Below are 16,714 nucleotides of genomic sequence, written 5' to 3'. Positions count from 1 at the left end.
ATTTTCTCCTAAAATACTTGTACAATCTTGTTTTTAAAGAAACAAGATTTGCCTTTTGTTGTGGCGATCATGCATTCCAGAAAGTTTTGTATTTCTTTTACATATTAGTTTCCATGTTCCTGTTCATTGGTTCAGGTGAAGTACTATGAAATACAAAACTAAATTCTTGTTAGCAGCTATCTGGAATTGTGTTGCTAACTAGCTGCTATTTTCATAGTTTTAATCATATAATACACAAGATTCCTCTTTTATGCAAATCTTTTATGGACTTCAAAAATCTGACATGACATGGCTTGGTTCAGAATGAAAATGAATGTTGAAGGAAAACCAATGATTTTAGAAACTGGATGTTAACAGTATTCTGTACCTTTCATTGGAATATGAACTTATGATGGCAACTGCCTACCTCTCCTAGTTATGGCCATAACTATATCTACATTTATCTCGCATATACCCTCTTTAAAACAGAATTTTCATTCTTATTATTTCTCATGCTTTCATACAGTTTGGGTGTATTCCTAACCCTTGTAAAGTGCCAGGATTCCCACATAATGTAAGTATGTATTTTTTCCTCAATTTTAAATTCCTTACAAATTTATAAATTCATAAATTATATCCTGTTGATTTTTTAAAGATACTTGCAATATTCTTTTGGCTAAGGAAATAAAAAAACTGTAACAGTTTGTATATCTAATCTTTTTTCATACAGCTTGTGTGTAAGTGATGTATAATAATCAGCACCTAATTAAAGTATGGAAACCCTGGTGGCGTAGTGGTTAAGTGCTATGGCTGCTAACCAAGAGGTTGCAGTTCAAATCTGCCAGGCGCTCCTTGGAAACTCTATGGGGCAGTTCTACTCTGTCCTATAGGGTCGCTATGAGTCGGAATCCACTCGGCCGCAGTGGGTTTAATTAATTAAAGTATGGAGTTTGTTGAATTTCTACGTGTATATACGTCATGAAACCATTACCATAATCAAGATAATGAGCCTAACCCTCACCCCCAAACACTCCTGCTCCTTCTTTTAATTCATTCTGTCCTCTCCCTCCATTTCTGGCACCCCTGCTCCAACCGCTGATCTGCAGTTTTAAAGAACTTTTGTGTAATGGAAGCGTACGAGGTTTACTTTGTTTTTATTCAGGATCCTTTAAGTCAGCATACTCGTTTTAGATTCATCCGGGATGTTTGCTGTACTAGTAGCTGCTTTGTTTTCCTTGCTCAGTAGAAGTCCTGCATATGAATATACCACAGTGGGTTTGCCCTTTACCTTGGAAAGAGACCTCGGGGGCTGGTTTTTCCAAATGGGCCGTGGCCCTTTAACCAAAAGCCCAGAAAGCAGCCCCTTCACAGGGTTGTTTCTCCCAGCTTATACTTGCATTTTGCAAGTTCAAGATGGATCATTCTTGCCTCATTCCATAATTCATTCGTTTCTGTTGCTGAATCATATTCTGTCGAATGTGTACCTCTGTTGAACACACTGTCTTGAAGGAAATGTTTAGAATGAAAGTAATGAGTTTTCAAGAACAAACAGTTAAATCCAAAGCAAGCTCTCCCGACCAGGTATCAGAAAAGTCTGAACTTATTCAGATGAAGTCTGTCTACATGCACAGAGGAGTGGAATAGAATTAAAATCAAGGATCTTAGAGAAACCTCACGTTGTTAGTGTCATCTGCATGGTTACCACTTTGCTTTTATTCAAGCCCTAAAAGTTGATTAATTCTGAATAAGACATCTCTGTAGTGATTTTCAGGTTTTTTTTGTTTTGCCCTATGCTGGTCTTTAAAATGTTAAAAAGTCAATGTATCCATGAGAAAAGTGTGATTCAGCATTAGACACAAGGGCAGGTACAGTCTCTGGGGAACTAGAGATTGAGCCCCATTACAGACAGGACACTCACAATCTCTAAGAACACTGCCAGACTCAGAAGAAACACCAGGTGGCCAGGTGCCAAGCTTCCTGGAAGCAGAGAAATCCACTGGAGATATCTGATGGGTGGGGCTCGTTCTTGGAGGCTGATTTGGGTTTCTCTCCAGGAGTCCATGTGACTGCTATATTGTACATTTCTTTTGAGGTTTCACGTGACTTTGAATATTACTCTTTCAGCTCATTGACAATAGTTTTCCTGGGCTGGACCAAAAACTTGTAATGATGTTCCTCTTTCTGGAGATTGCTGTTTTAGCAATAATCTTTCTCCTCAGTCTCTGTTCGGAGACTACCTTAACATACCTTATAGATACGCTTCGAATCATGGATAATCAGGACAGAGTAGAGTGGCCAGTAGGGTTTCCAAGCAGCAGCAGGTGGACTGGAATGCCGACCTTTGGTTTAGCAGCCTTAGCTCTTAACCACTACACCACCAGAGCTGGGCTTTTTTTTTGTTGTTGTTGTCGTTCCTTTGTTTATACATATGCTTTGAATCATGAATAATCAGGAATTTTTATACTCACAGGTCTTTTATTCGATTTCCCTTTAAGCTACTAATGAGAACACAAATCGATGAGTGAAACCAAAGCTAAATTTGTACAAGAGTCTCATCTTTTTTAGTGAAAAATTAGTGAACAAGACAACTATATAACTTCAATGAGAAAACTTTTATTTGATAAATTCTTTCTATCAAAGGAATTAAATATTAACTCTTCTGGGGCTCCTTTCGCACACTGAGAGTGGAATTGTGAATTCTCACAACCATCCTGAAGTGCAATGTAACACTGTCTACCCGAAGCCTTCCAAATACTCACACCCTTTTATTCAGCACAATTGCACTTCTAGTCATCTACCCTAATGAAAGAACCACCACGTATCGAAAGACCAGGTGAGACCACATTCAAGTGGAACAGGATGGATTACAGTGAAATGAGCTAAATGACTCATGGTAGAGGGATGGTGGAACTAGTGTAAATCCTTCCAGTGGAGGCAGCTCCTAAAAGTCATATGTTTCAAAGACATTTCAGAACACAGAAAATGCTCTTAACATAATGTCAAGTGGAAAGACCCAGAAACCAGGCTTTCTATGTTGTGTAGAGAAGAGTGTATATGCTTCTGCACAGAGAGAGTGAACAAATGCTTCATGAAAATACCATAGAATTGAATAACAGAGCTTTCTAAAGGGTGCTGTAACCACCTCTGTATCAACTTCTTGACAGTTATTTCTGGGGCTCCAAACACTCAATTCTGTCCTCACTCCACCACTGAGGGTGGGGGCGCTTTCCTCCTTTTTACCAAAGGCTTGGTTGGACTCTAAGTGACAGGCCCAGGAGGGGCCTGGCTTCCTCTTTTCCTTCCTTACTCCTATGTATGATCTCAAAGTTTCTTGTGCACTTTGACTCCTCAATCTAGTTTTTGTTTTTTGCTTTTTGGTTGCATCCTTTACCACCCCCTAAATTGTAGTGAGATCAGCGGGAGCGATAGAGTTTTCTGGCACTGATGCTCTTTTGTGACCTGGTGGAGGGGAAGGTGCCAGGTGTGGACACCCGCCTGCATCATTATGTTTCACCTTTTATAATTCATAGTGTTTTGGTCTGTCCTATTGAAGTATTTTAAAAATTGAACTGCTTCTATTCTGCAGGGTCAGCAGGCTTCAGCAGGGACCCTTCCTTGCCCAGAAGGATATGCTACATGCTGCCCCATCAGATGGCCTCCATCAGTACCCATGGGTGGTGGGCCACAAGCTCCACCTGGATGTCTTCCCCAATCTTGGAATGACCCTTCATCATACCTTCTACGCCCTCCTCCCAGATACGTTCCCAAAACTGGGCCAGGCCCTCCCCCACACCCTCCCACCCGTGTTACCAAACCTGGGCTAGACCCTCCACCTCCACCTCCCACCTGTGTTCCCAAACCCCGGCCAGACCATCCTCCTGCCACCCGTGTTGCCAAAACTGGGCCAGACCCTCCCCCTCCTCCTCCCACCCCTGTTAGGAAACCTGGGCCAGACCCTCCGCCTCCTCCTCATCCCACCTGTGCTCCCAAACCTGGGCCAACCCCCCCCCCCAACCGTGTTTGCAAACCTAGGCCAGACCCTCCCCCTCCTCCTCGCACCTGTGTTCCCAAATATGGGCCAGACCCTCCCCCTCCTCCTCCCACCTGTGCTCCCAAACCTGGGCCAGAGCCTCCCCAGCCTCCTCCCACTGGCGTTCACAAATCCAGGCCTGACCCTCCGCCTCCTCCTCCCTCCTGAGTTCCCAAACCTGGGCCAGAGCCTCCCCTTCCTCCTCCCAGCAGTATTCTGGATCCTCCATTACACCCTCCCCCTCCTCCTCCTAACCCTGTTCCTGGACATCGCCTAGACCCTTCCCCTCCTCCTCCCCGCTGGCCTCCCAAGGCTTCCCCAGAATCTCCACCTCCTTGTACACCCTGCTGTCCTCCCAAGCCTCCACCAGGGTGCTCACCTCCCCCTCCCGTCTGGCCTCCACCTCTACCAGGCTGGCACCCTCCTCCCCCACCACTCTGGCAAGCCCCTCCCCCACCTGGCTGGCTTCCCCCTCCCTTACCCTTCTGGGAGCCCTCTCCCCAACCCAGCTCGCTTCCCCTGCCTCCACGTACCTGGCTTCTGCCTACCACAGGAGGCTGCCCTCCCCCCAACCTGCCAGTATGCCGTCCATCCACCCCAACGGGCAGCCGTCCACCAACCGCACCTGGCTACCGTCCATCCCCCCCACCCAGATGCTGCGACCCTTGTCAACCTGGCTGCTGTCCCTCTCCCCCACATGGCTGGGGTCCCCTCCCCCTGGTGGGAAGGGTCGACCTCCCCCTCCTCATGAGTTGGGTACCCCTCCTCCACCCCAGTGGTATCCCGCTCCCCCACCCACCTGGGGGCCCACTAACCCACCTGGCTGGCATCCCCCTCCATCCCTTGGTGTCCTTCACCTTCCCTGCCCAATCTGCCATATGGGCCTCAGCAGCTGCCTCTATAACCCAAGGCCTCTTAGGTTCTTAGCATCTACCATTAAAACAAAAAAAAAAGCCAAACTGGTTGCTGTCAAGTCAATTCCTACTCATAGCAACCCTACAGGACAGAGTAGAAAGGCCCCACACAGTTTCCAAGGAGCGCCTGGTGAATTCACACTGCCAACTTGGTTAGCAGCCCTAGCACTTAACCATAGGCCCCAGGGTTCCCCATTGAAGTAAGAGGGACAACAGTTTTAAGGGAAACAGAAAGTGGCAAGTTTATTATCGGCGCAGATAAGGAGCAACTCAGGGTCTAGACCATGAGCTCCCCAAGCTGGTAACCTGGGGGTCTTTAAGGGGGAGACTAGTTCCAGATCTTATACCTCAGTCCCTTTAGCCTGCCCATTCTTGGAATTCCCCTCCCCTGTCCAAGTCTGGGAGTCTGTCGGGTCATCTTGGGTTGCACATACTGGTGGATGGAACGTCTGCTCCAGAATGGGCTCCAGGTACAACCATGGGCTAATGATTGTGCATCCCTCCAGAGGAGGGAAGTTCCGAGGTCAGAATTTGCTAGAGCCTGGGTGGCCGCTTGGAGCTGGTTCTCAAGGTGCAGCCTTTTGACTTAAACAATGTTACTAAGGGAGGCGGAGCCAAGAGGGTAGAATAGGAGAAGCTTCCCTCTTTACAACAAAGACCCAGAAAAACAACTGAAATGAGTACATTTGTGACAAGCTGCGAGGCCTGAGCATCAAAGGCAAGCTTAGACAGTAAACTGAGGGGCGGGGGAGGAACAGGCCATTCAGAGTGGAGAAAAGTCACCGGGACCTCAATCACGGGGAGCCCTCAGGCACTATTTCCGGGTCCTACAGTCTTAGAGGGGCAGGGGTGACTGGCATATATACCAGTATCTGATTGGAGCAGGGGGTCATGCTCTGAACAAGGCAGGGGGCTGAGAACCAACCCCCAAGTGTCTCTGAGGAAAACGCATCTCTGTTCCCTAGAGCGTGCTGGTGGGTGGGTTCTGCAGAGGGACCATGGGCACCCAAAGTTTTTGGTTGTAAGGACTGGGAGGTACCAGTTATCTTTGGACCCCTTTTGCGGGTGGCTGGGTGACCTGAGTGGAGCTACCAGTCCTTAGGACCATGATGTGGGTAGGTGAGGATCCTGTTTCATAGGCAAAGCAATGCTTTTCATTTTAGGCTATGTTGCCTCATAGCTTTCACATCATGCAGCACCAGTAAGACCAACAGGCAGATAAGTATTACAAACATCAGCAGGACCACCCATGGTGGACAGGTTTCAGCGGAGTTCCTAGACTAAGACAAAACAGGAACAAAGGCCTGGCAATCTACTTCCAAAACTTAGCTAATGGAAATCCTATGGATCACAACAGAGTATTTTCTGGTATAGAGTTGGAACATCAGCCTTCTCAGTTGGAATGTGCTCAGAATACATTCTGGCCAAAACAATGGGCTTGAGCATAACAATGATCATACAGATGGCACAGGACCAGGCAACATTTCATTCTGTTGTCCTTGGGGTCATCATGCATCAGAACTGATTCAGTGGCAGCTCACAGCAACAACAACGCTGCCTCACAGAGAACAGAGAAAATGATGCATAGCATTAGGTGGGCTACATTATACTATGGGTAACTGTGATGGTTAAGATTGTGTGTCAACTTGGCTGGGGCATGATTCTCAGGGTTTTGGCAGTCACATGATGTTGTGATCACTTCCCTGTTGAGATCTGATGTGTGATCACCCCCACGACGGGATCTGCTGTGAGTAGCCAGTCAGTTCAAAGGAGTTTCCTTGGGTGTGTGGTCTCCATCGAGTGTGCGGGGACATTCTGACACGGCTCAAGGCCTTTTGCCAGTTCTGGATCCTGCAGCTGACTCCTGTTCATCTGACCTCCAGTTCTCAGGGCTTGAGCTAGCTGTTTACCTGTGGTCTTGCCTGCTGATGTTGGGATTCATCAATCTTCACCGTCTGTGAACAACAGCCCTGCTCTCCAACCTGATAATCTTGAATTTGCCTGCCCCTGCAGCTGCGTCAATCAGGAGAAGCCTCCATTCTGACTATGGACTTGGGACATTCCTGTCTCTACAACCGCATGAGCCATTTTCTTGATATAAATCTCTCTCTCTATATACGTGTGTGTATATATATATATATGCATATATATATATACATATATATGGAAACCCTCGTGCCATAGTGGTTAAGTGCTACAGCTGCTAACCAAAGGGTTGGCAGTTTGAATTCACCAGGCATTCCTTGGAAACTCTATGGAGCAGTTCTACTCTGTCCTATAGGGTCGCTATGAGTAGGACTCAACTTGAAGGCACTGGGTTTGGTTTTGGTTTGGTTTATATATATATATATATATACACACACACATATATAAGGTTTACGGGTTTTTCTTCTCTATAGAACCCAGCCTAAGACAATAACAAACAGCTCTAGAGTCTTAGTGGCTGATAGCAAAGGAAGTTTTTTACCATGGGTCTCCTGGGAACTCTGCTCCATGTTCCATCATCCTGGGATCTGGATAAAGCACAACTACTTTTAGTTTTAGTTACCATGTAGACACCTGTCACGTACTATTCTGATGGGAAGACAGGGTGGTCAGCCTCCGATCTGAAGGGTTCTGAGCTCTTTTGCCTAGAGGTGACACACGTCACAGTTCACTGGCCAAAGCAAGTCTTGAGGCTACATCCACCCTCCGGAAGTGAGGAGGAGGACCTGAGATACCTGGTGAGCCCCATGGAGACCCCTACATGGTGTTTGCCTGTCTGGGGTCTGTGCAGGTGACAAGGAAGGGAGTGGGGAATGGAAGGAAATGATAGAAGGACTGAGTCAGGTTGGATATGGTTCTTTCTCATCCAGGTGGAGTTTATCTCAGAGCTGCCCAAAACCATTCCTGGCAAGATCAAACAGAGTGAACGTGGGAAAAATGAGTTTGGGTGGATATAATCAACAGTCAACTCAGGCCCACTGAGTGAACTTGGGCACACTCCCAGCAGCCTCAGTTTCCCCAATATGGTGGGGGGGAGTTGTGTTAAGAGAGTTGATTTCAAAGGCAATCAGGAGTGCCTAGATTCCTACATTTTTCTTCTTTGAAGTTAAATTCAGTCACTACCCCTCCTTCCCTGCTCTGTCCCTTTGGCCAGGTGAGTGCTGGGACTGGGGTTGAGGGGTAATAAAACGCCACCATCAACGTCTACAGCACCTCTGTTTTGCGAGCTTGTTCTGTGCCTGGGCCTGTGCTAAGTCTTCTCACAACTTCTTCTGCCATCCTCCCCAGCCCCCAATCTGAGATAACCCCGGCCAGATGGGTTCTCCCTCCTCGATTCAGCACCATCAGGTGGCCCAGTGTACCCATTCCCATGGTCAGGGACACTGAGGTTGGGAGAGAAATTCTAGGTGGCCCTAGGCTTTAGCCCTTTGGGCTCCTCTTAGCTCCACAGGAGGGTGAACCCAGGAGTGGCCTGGGAGGGGCTTCTGGGGGCTCGGCCCTCCCTTGGTGGCTGCACTTGCTGGCTAGATAGTCCAGCACCTGCCACCATCCAGTGGGTCTGTCACTTTGTGCCTGACAGTAACGCTGCTGTTGATGCTACCACCACAGCTCCTGGCCACCATGGTGAGTGAGGGACCAGGGCTCTCTGCGGAACCAAGTCCTTCTCAGGTGTGCTGCCCACTCACCCCTAACCAGGGCCCCAGAAGCCTTCCCCCTTGAATTTCCCTACAGAATTCCCCAACTCAACCTATGCCCAGGAATCCAGGACTCCCCCAAAACTCCCAACAAACTCCAGCTACGTGCCCCACTCCAGGGACACGGAGCCCTCAGAACCCAGCCCTCCCAAGGGACAACCACTCAATCACCCCTCCCAGGGACCCAGGACTCCCCCAGAACCTCCCCTGGAACCCAGGACCCTCTCTAGCCCTCCCACTCACTCTAGCCCTCTGCAGTTGCCCCCTGGCTGGGGGCCACGTGAACTGACCCTTCACTGCCTCCATCCTTGGGGCTGAGGTGGGACTACCAGGAGGACAGCAGAGGCTGAGAGGAGCAGGGGCAGAAGGGTCCAGCCCCACCTGAGGGAGGACGATGGACATACTGTCTCCTCTCACCCACCCCTGGGGTGGCTCTCAAGGAAGTCCCCTCTGTGTCTGTGTCTTCCTGGGGTACACAAACACACTCAGTGAGAAGTGTACACACACAGGAAGCATGGAGACGTGCAGATAAGGACCACCCAGACACACCTGAGCAAAGGGTGCGGGCTCATGGAGAGGCTCACACAGACACACACTCAGGGCCACCCTAGATGTCCACCCAGGACGAACTGTCACATGATGGGCACATGCACACACAGATCCACACTCAGGAACATCCAAAGGTGCAAACTCACACAGAAACAGATCCAGAATACAGATACTCCAACAAGGACACACATTCCCACACACACCACAGGCACAGAGGCACATGGATTATATGGATTTCCACAACTGACACACACCCTTTCACTGACAGATGCACAAACACACACACACACACATATACAGAAAAGGGCACAAAGATATACACAACAGCCACACAGAGGAAAACAAAACACAATCAGTATACTCATAGACTCAGAAACTCAGACAGAGACAGCCACACAGATTACACAACTGCACACAGACACACACACGCACAGTCCTTTGGTGCCACAGGACAGACAGACAGACCCGGCACTCCCAACAGAGGCCACTGCAGGCAAATACGGCTAAAGCTCAGACATGCCCTGCTCCACTGAAGCTGTCACAACAGGGAGTCCTTTCCTGGGTCCAAATTCATGCTCTGCCCAAGGCGCTGAGAGTGGCCAGGGCAAGGTGGCTTTGAGAAGAGCCTCTGGGCCCGAGGTTGGGGCTCAAACCCTGTTAGGGGCCCTTAGAGTAGGGGTGGGGTGGGGGGTTCTATGAAGCCTGGTGGATGAATGGGTCAAGGGAGGCCACAGGAACTGTTGTTCATTTTCATAGGTGTTGTGATGATTAATTTTGTGTGTCAATCTTACCTGTGTGTGTAAATGTAAGGAAAGGCAAGGGGACTGTCCTAGAGGATCAACAGAGGAAATGCCCAGTTAATAATGAAAGCATATCCCAGACAGGAGTAACATTACAAATAATGGGACCTTCAGAACACTACATTGCGCTCATGCCTACCCTCTACACAGATCAAGAGGCGATTGTTCCAACAGAAGAAACTGCAAAAGGTGTGCGGCAGGGTGGTATCCTTTTACCTTACTTATACAATCTGCACACTAAACAAATAATCTTAGAAGCTGGACTATATGCAGAAGACAGCATCAGGATGGGAGGAATACTCATTAACAAACTCAACTGACACAACCTTGCTTGCAGAAAATGAAGACGACTTGAAGCACTTGCTGATGAAGTTAAACACAGAGCCTTCTGTATAGATGACACCTGAATGTGAAGAAGAGAAAAATACTCACACCTGGACCAATAAACAATGTCATGATAAATGGCAACGAAACTGAAGTTGTCAAGGATTTCACCCTACTTGGATCAACAATCAACATCCATGCAAGCAGCAGTCAAGAAATCAAAAAATGTATTGCATTCGGCAAATCTGCTGCACACGACCTCTTTAAAGTTTCAAACACTGAAAAGTTACTTTGATGACTAAGATGCCCCTGGCCTAAGCCATGGTCTTTTCAATCACCTCATATACATGGGAAACTTGGACAATGAAAAAGGAAGGCAGAAGAAGAACTGATGCACTTAAATTGTGGTGTTGGCAAAAAATATTGAATATACTGTGGAGTGCCAGAAGAACAAACAAGTCAGTCTTAGAAGAAATACAAGCAGGAGGCTCCTTAGAAATGAAGATGTCAAGATCTACTTTGTTTTGCTTATTTTGGACGTGTCATTTTTTTTTTTTAATCAGGAAAGACCCATCGCTAGAGAAGGACATCGTGTTTGGTAACATAAAGAGGCCACAAAAACAAGGGAAACCCCCAAGGAGATGGACTGACACGACAGCCACAACGATGGACTTCATTATGTCATATAAAGTTGCTGTGAGTCGTAATGGACTCCATGGCAAATAACAACAACAACCTTTCAAAATACAGCACAGAGTAGAACTGCCCCACAGGGTTTCCAAGGAGTGCCTGGTGGATTTGAACTGCTGACACTTTGGTTAGCAGCTGCAGCTCTTAACTACTACGCCACTAGGCTTTCCTTAAAATATACAACAAATGATACATCACCTTCTTTTTAATTAAATGAGCAGATAGGATATTCTCATGTTTATTCTAAAAACTGCATTATAAACATATAAGGATATTCAATGGATGTCGAGCTCAGATGTATGGTGATCAGGGCAATGCCCATACAAATTCACATATTATCCCAATAAAATATACATAAAATACCAAAGAGAGAAAGTGCCTTTGCTCAAAATGAAAAGCATATTTCTGCAAACAGATTACAACCTTTTATGCAACTCCTGAATGTGGGATGATATTTTAAACCAAGTGGAAAGAGTCAATAAAGCCGTCCAATAAGAAATCCAGACTGTGTATCAAGCTCCATGCCTATTACAAGGCCTAGCCCCTTGCTTACGGCAAATGAGAAAAAGTAACTTTGAAAGCATGTTCGGTAAATGTAAAACTTTAACAAGACATATGAGTACATTTCTGAATTTGAAAATAAAGAAAAGTAAAGGAATGGGACATGTATGACTCACTGGATCCAACTATCAATTATTATGAGAATAGATATATTTTAAACAGGACATTATGGACATCCTGATTTCACCTTTGAAGTGAAGATATAAAAAAATTCGGTTTTCAAATCTTGACTTTTTAATAGAAAAAATGTATTTTCAATGAAAACATCCAAATTGCAGTCATTCGATTGGCTCTTAAATATTCTAGCAAATTATATCTTGTAGAAGATTCATCTTATAGAGTTTTAAGCTGTGTAAAATATCAATAGTTGGTACTAAAAAATACATTAATGTTCTTAGTTCATCTACATCTGACTGATGAATTGTGCTTAGTACAATATTATCCCAACTTGGAATGAGCCTTGGTAATTTTTTTTAAAACATTAATGATCCCAAAGGATCCTATGAAAGATGGTTCAGAAAGCTGAAATTTAAAATTCTTTGAGGTCATCAAAATCGACAAACAAAATTATCTCCATTGAAAATGAGACAAACTAAGAATTACAGTTTTAAAATATTATTGATGACTATGCTTCCGTGACAGCCCTGGTGGCACAGTGGCTAACAACTAGGCTTCTAACCAAAAGGATGGCAGTTCCAACCCACCAGTCACTCCTTGGAAAGCCCAGGGGGCAGTTCTACTCTGACCCGTAGGGTCGCTGTAGGTTTGACGCAACAGCAACGTTTCTGTTATTGCTGTTTTAATGCTCTCATGAGAATTTCCATTGCCTTCTTGCCTGCATGGTTTTGCTGAGTAGTCCGAGCTTATTCTTTTTGGCTCTCCTTTTTTTTTTTTTGTAGGTGACTTTTCATTTATCCCTAGCTGCTCTTATAATTCTCTTTATCTTTGGTTTTGGCTAATTTGATTATAATATGTCTTGGTGACTTTCTTTTAACATCTACCTTATGTGGAGTTCGACGAGCATCTTTGATAGGTATCTTTTCATCTTTTACAATATCAGGGAAGTTTTCTGCCAACAAATCTTCAACAATTCTCTCTGTATTTTCTGTTATCCCTCCCTGGTCTGGTACTCCAATCACTCAGAGGTTATTTCTCTTGATAGAATCCCACATGATTCTTAAGTTTTCTTCATGTTTTTAAATTATTTTATCTGATTTTGCTTCAAATATATTAGTGCCAAGTGCTTTATCTTCAAGTTCAGGAATTCTGCCTTCCAGTTGTTCAGTTCTGCTCCTCTGACTTTCTATTGCATTTACTTCTGTAGTTTTATTGTTAATCTTCCAGATTTCTGATTGCTTTCTGCTATGGATTTCTCCAGCTTATTAAATTTTTCATTATGTTTATGAAAAATCTTTTTAATTTCTTCAATTGATTTATCTGTGTGTTCCTTGGCTTGTTCTGCATATTGCCTCATTTCCTTCCTGATGTCTTGAAGGGTTCTGTATATTAATCTCTTGTATTCTGCCTCTGATAATTCCAGGAATGCACTTTCACCTAGAAGATCCCTTGACTCTTTGTTTTGAGAGCTTGTTGAGGCAATCATGGTCTGTTTCTTTATGTGACTTGATATTGACTGTTGTCTCTGAGCCATCTATGAGTTATTGTATTAGTTTATTTTATGTTTTTTTACTGTGTTGTAGCTTCTCGCTTTGTTTATTATTTTTTTTTTAAGATTTTTGTTTGTATTTCATGGATAGTGCTGCTGTTCCAACCTTATAATGTAAAACTGCCTGCTTTCCAAATTCCAAAAATTAAAATACTCCCCCTCTCACCATACTAGCCAGTGCCCTTTGGCTTCTTCAGAACAAGGAAGGGTTAAAGAGTTGTTTAAAGAAGTACAATTTTGATTTTGGGACCTTCCAAATATACAAATCATACTGAAGGGCCAGACACTCATTTTACATAGTTTAAATATTATGCATTAGCCAAATCAAACTATTCCACCACTCTGTTGGAGGGGGGAAAAATCCATACCCATGTAACTACTTCACTCGACAGGATTTGTCTATCAACGATAAGCTTAAACAATTTTCACCTATAATGTATCTAATTTGTTTTTTTAAAATGGAAAAGTCATATAGTTAAAATCGTAAATCAAGTATAATTTGAACCTAATGAACCATGCATCACTGCAGGAGCAAGGGTTAATAAACCAATGTGCTCTGAATTTGTCCAAGTACTGATATTTTTCTATATAAAGATTTAGCAAATATAACAGCTATCATGAGAATTGAAAAAAGATTTTTCCCAAAAAATGAAAATATTAAAACTAAGTTAAAATACATAAAGGAGTTAGTATTCCACACAGCATAAAATTTGACAAATCAAGTTTACATGTCTCAGCTGACCATGTGTGAAAATGCAAAGCAGGTATAAAAACCAATATTATGTCCAATATTTAAACTCACTTTGTAATTGAGGGAACATCTAAATCCTTAATTAAAAAACACAAATGAAGTGAAAGCTTTAAACTGGTACACACTGTTCACATCTATATTTCAAGTTTGGAAATGCTTATTTGCAAGCAGCAATACAAAAGTATTTATGAAGAATGCAAAATCTCTAAAAATTATGAAAACATCCCTGTTACCAATACATTTCTAAATACAAAACTGACTGCCATATTTGTTACTTCTGTGTAGCAAGAGAAGTTCATTTTCAAAGCAGGTGAAATTCAGTCTTTAGGTGTGAATGGTATGAATGAGTCTTTTTTTTTTTTTTTAATTTCTTAGTTGTTTGGGATCCTTAAGCATGCAAAGCCTCAGAGGGAAGGTCCACAAAGGAACCAGGGTTGTCTTATGGCACCCAGTTAGGCCAGAGCTGGAATGCCTCTGGGCCGTCTACATCAGGGGCAGAAGCACTTGACTTGTCAGTCCTGCTGCCATGATTGGGATGCCCACCACACCCACGTCCACCTCTTCCTCCCCTGCCACCACGTCCTGGATGGCCAAGGTCTCCAAGGTTGATCTCCAGCTGGGACGATACATCATTTGCTGGCTTCCGGAAATGATGATCCATGACCGAATCTTCAGCATGAGCCTTTTCACTCTTTGACTTGTGAAGAACAAATCCCTTCTTCCACTGCCCATCAGCACCTTCATTTGGTTTTCGGATATTAAATTCTACTTTTGCCCGGTCCTTATCTTGAATAGCCTTCCACTCATCCAATGTCATCTCTTTTGGACCCTCTTTTTTTTACCTTTGACTTCGTTCTCCTTATTCTCAGTGTCTGCCACTGGATGTTCTTCACCTTCAGGTGCTTCTTCAGTCACATTCGAATAATCCAAGTCAGTTAATTCATCTTCGATAGTCCCCAGTTGTGAGATTTGCTACCTCCCTGTTTCTCTTCCTGTTTCAGGCCAGATCTATCACTTCCACTATGCCTATCAAATTCACAATTGCCACGAGAATCAAATCCATCTCCTCGGCCCATTCCATGTCCACGGCCTCCTCGACCTCTTCCAGGACCACCACGGCCCCGAATAGGCCAATCAATGATTGGTCTATCAAATGAAAATTCTCCTCCTTTACCCTTTTCTTCAAGTGGTTTTTCAAATCGTCTTTCCCGAGGTAGTCACCTTTCTGGTCTTCTATCAGTTATTTTCCCTTCACCCTGAAGTTGCTGATCAGGTCCTCTTCCAACACGTCTAATTCCTTCTTTCTTAAGCGCCACGGGTGGCTGCGTCTCCTCTTTCTTGTCAACCACACCAGCACTGGGAGGCAGTGGGTTCTTGCGGTCTTTCCGGGACTCTTTACTCAACTGTTTGCCTGCCTCATAGGAGTTGGTCTGGGGTGTGCTCTTGGCCAGAGGGCCCCCAACACTGCCTCCGCCAGCTTCTTTTTTCTTGTTCTCCACCACCTTCAACACCTCGAAGGGATCTGATTCGTCATCAAATAACTGGTCGAATCGGCTGGCGACCACGCAGCAGAAGCCTTCCTGTACGTGCCCAGGCATGATGGTGGCTGGGCGGCGCATGCCTCCACAGATTGCAGCGGGCCGCGCTGAGCCAAGAGTGCCTGTTTCAGCACTTCCCACAAGATGGCCTTTGTTTTGTTTTGATATGCCCAAATGGGTTGGTTGACGGAGCTAATTTGATTATTTTCGCCTTTGGAGCTCTGACATCCTTTTCCCAGATGGCTAGAGCTGTTATCAGGTGTATCAGTCTAGGAGTCCATTCACTTTTCTTGTATGAATTCAGCTCAGATGTCCAGGTAGCTGATCATTAAGTGTATGGTACAGGCTCTGTCCTACACTCTTAGAGGGGCAGGGGTGATTGGTGTAGGTAATGGTATCTGGTTGCAGCAGGGGGTCAGACTCTGAACAAGGCAGGGGGCTGAGAATCGTCCCCCATGTGTCTCTGAGGAAAGCAGACAGACCATGGGCACCCAGTGTTTTTCGTTGTAAGGACTGGGAGGTACCAGTTATCCTTGGACCCCTGTTGTGGGTGGCTGGGTGAACTGAGTGCAGCCACCAGTCCTTACGCCCATGATGTGGGTTGGTGAGGACCCTGTTTAATAGGCAAAGCAATGTCAAACATCAAACACCCACCTCTCCACTGCACAGCTGAAACGGTTGGAGTCTGCCATCAGGGGCCTATTCTCCTAAAATAGGCCCACACAGGTCCATGCAGCGGGGAAAGGTACTCAAAGTCCATGGACCATCTATGCCTGGACAGGAGACACGTCTGTCCTGAGCTCCCCCAGTTAGTGGAGCTGGAAAATTCTTTTCCCCCAATTTCAACTTTATTCCATCTGCAAGGCCGGGAGGATGGCTCTAGGCACTCAACAGGGCCTATCTCAGGCCCAAAGAAGTCAGCCAGTGAAGCTGGTGTGGGAGTAGGCAGGGGTGGGGGCGCGGTGAAATATATACAAGTACTTAGCTTTTGCCAAGAGCGCCATTCTTCTCTTGTTCCGTAGGTGTGACTAGGCTGTGTGGCTGGCTGCTTCTCCCTGAGGAAACTGTGGCCGAACACTAGTGCCAGCATGCCACCACCGCTCCCAGGAATGGTGCCTGAGGGCTCTCCATGATGCAGGTCTGGTAAGTCCTCTCTGCTTCTGAACCGTCTCTTCCTCCCCCTGCCTCTCAGTTTGTTTTCTAAGCTTGCCTTTGATGCTCCGGGCACCTAG

General features: G+C 45.4%; 1 pseudogene; it reads right to left on the bottom strand.

The window, feature by feature from the left end:
* Positions 1–11,821: 11,821 nt before the first annotated feature.
* LOC135232970 (SERPINE1 mRNA-binding protein 1-like) lies at positions 11,822–16,007 on the bottom strand (annotated as a pseudogene).
* Between the last annotated feature and the right edge of the window lie 707 nt (positions 16,008–16,714).

Source organism: Loxodonta africana, chromosome 12, assembly GCF_030014295.1.
Source record: "Loxodonta africana isolate mLoxAfr1 chromosome 12, mLoxAfr1.hap2, whole genome shotgun sequence".
Classification (NCBI taxonomy): Eukaryota; Metazoa; Chordata; class Mammalia; order Proboscidea; family Elephantidae; genus Loxodonta; species Loxodonta africana.
Note: the sequence above shows the minus strand (reverse complement) of the source record. Positions and strands in the feature narration are given on the sequence as shown.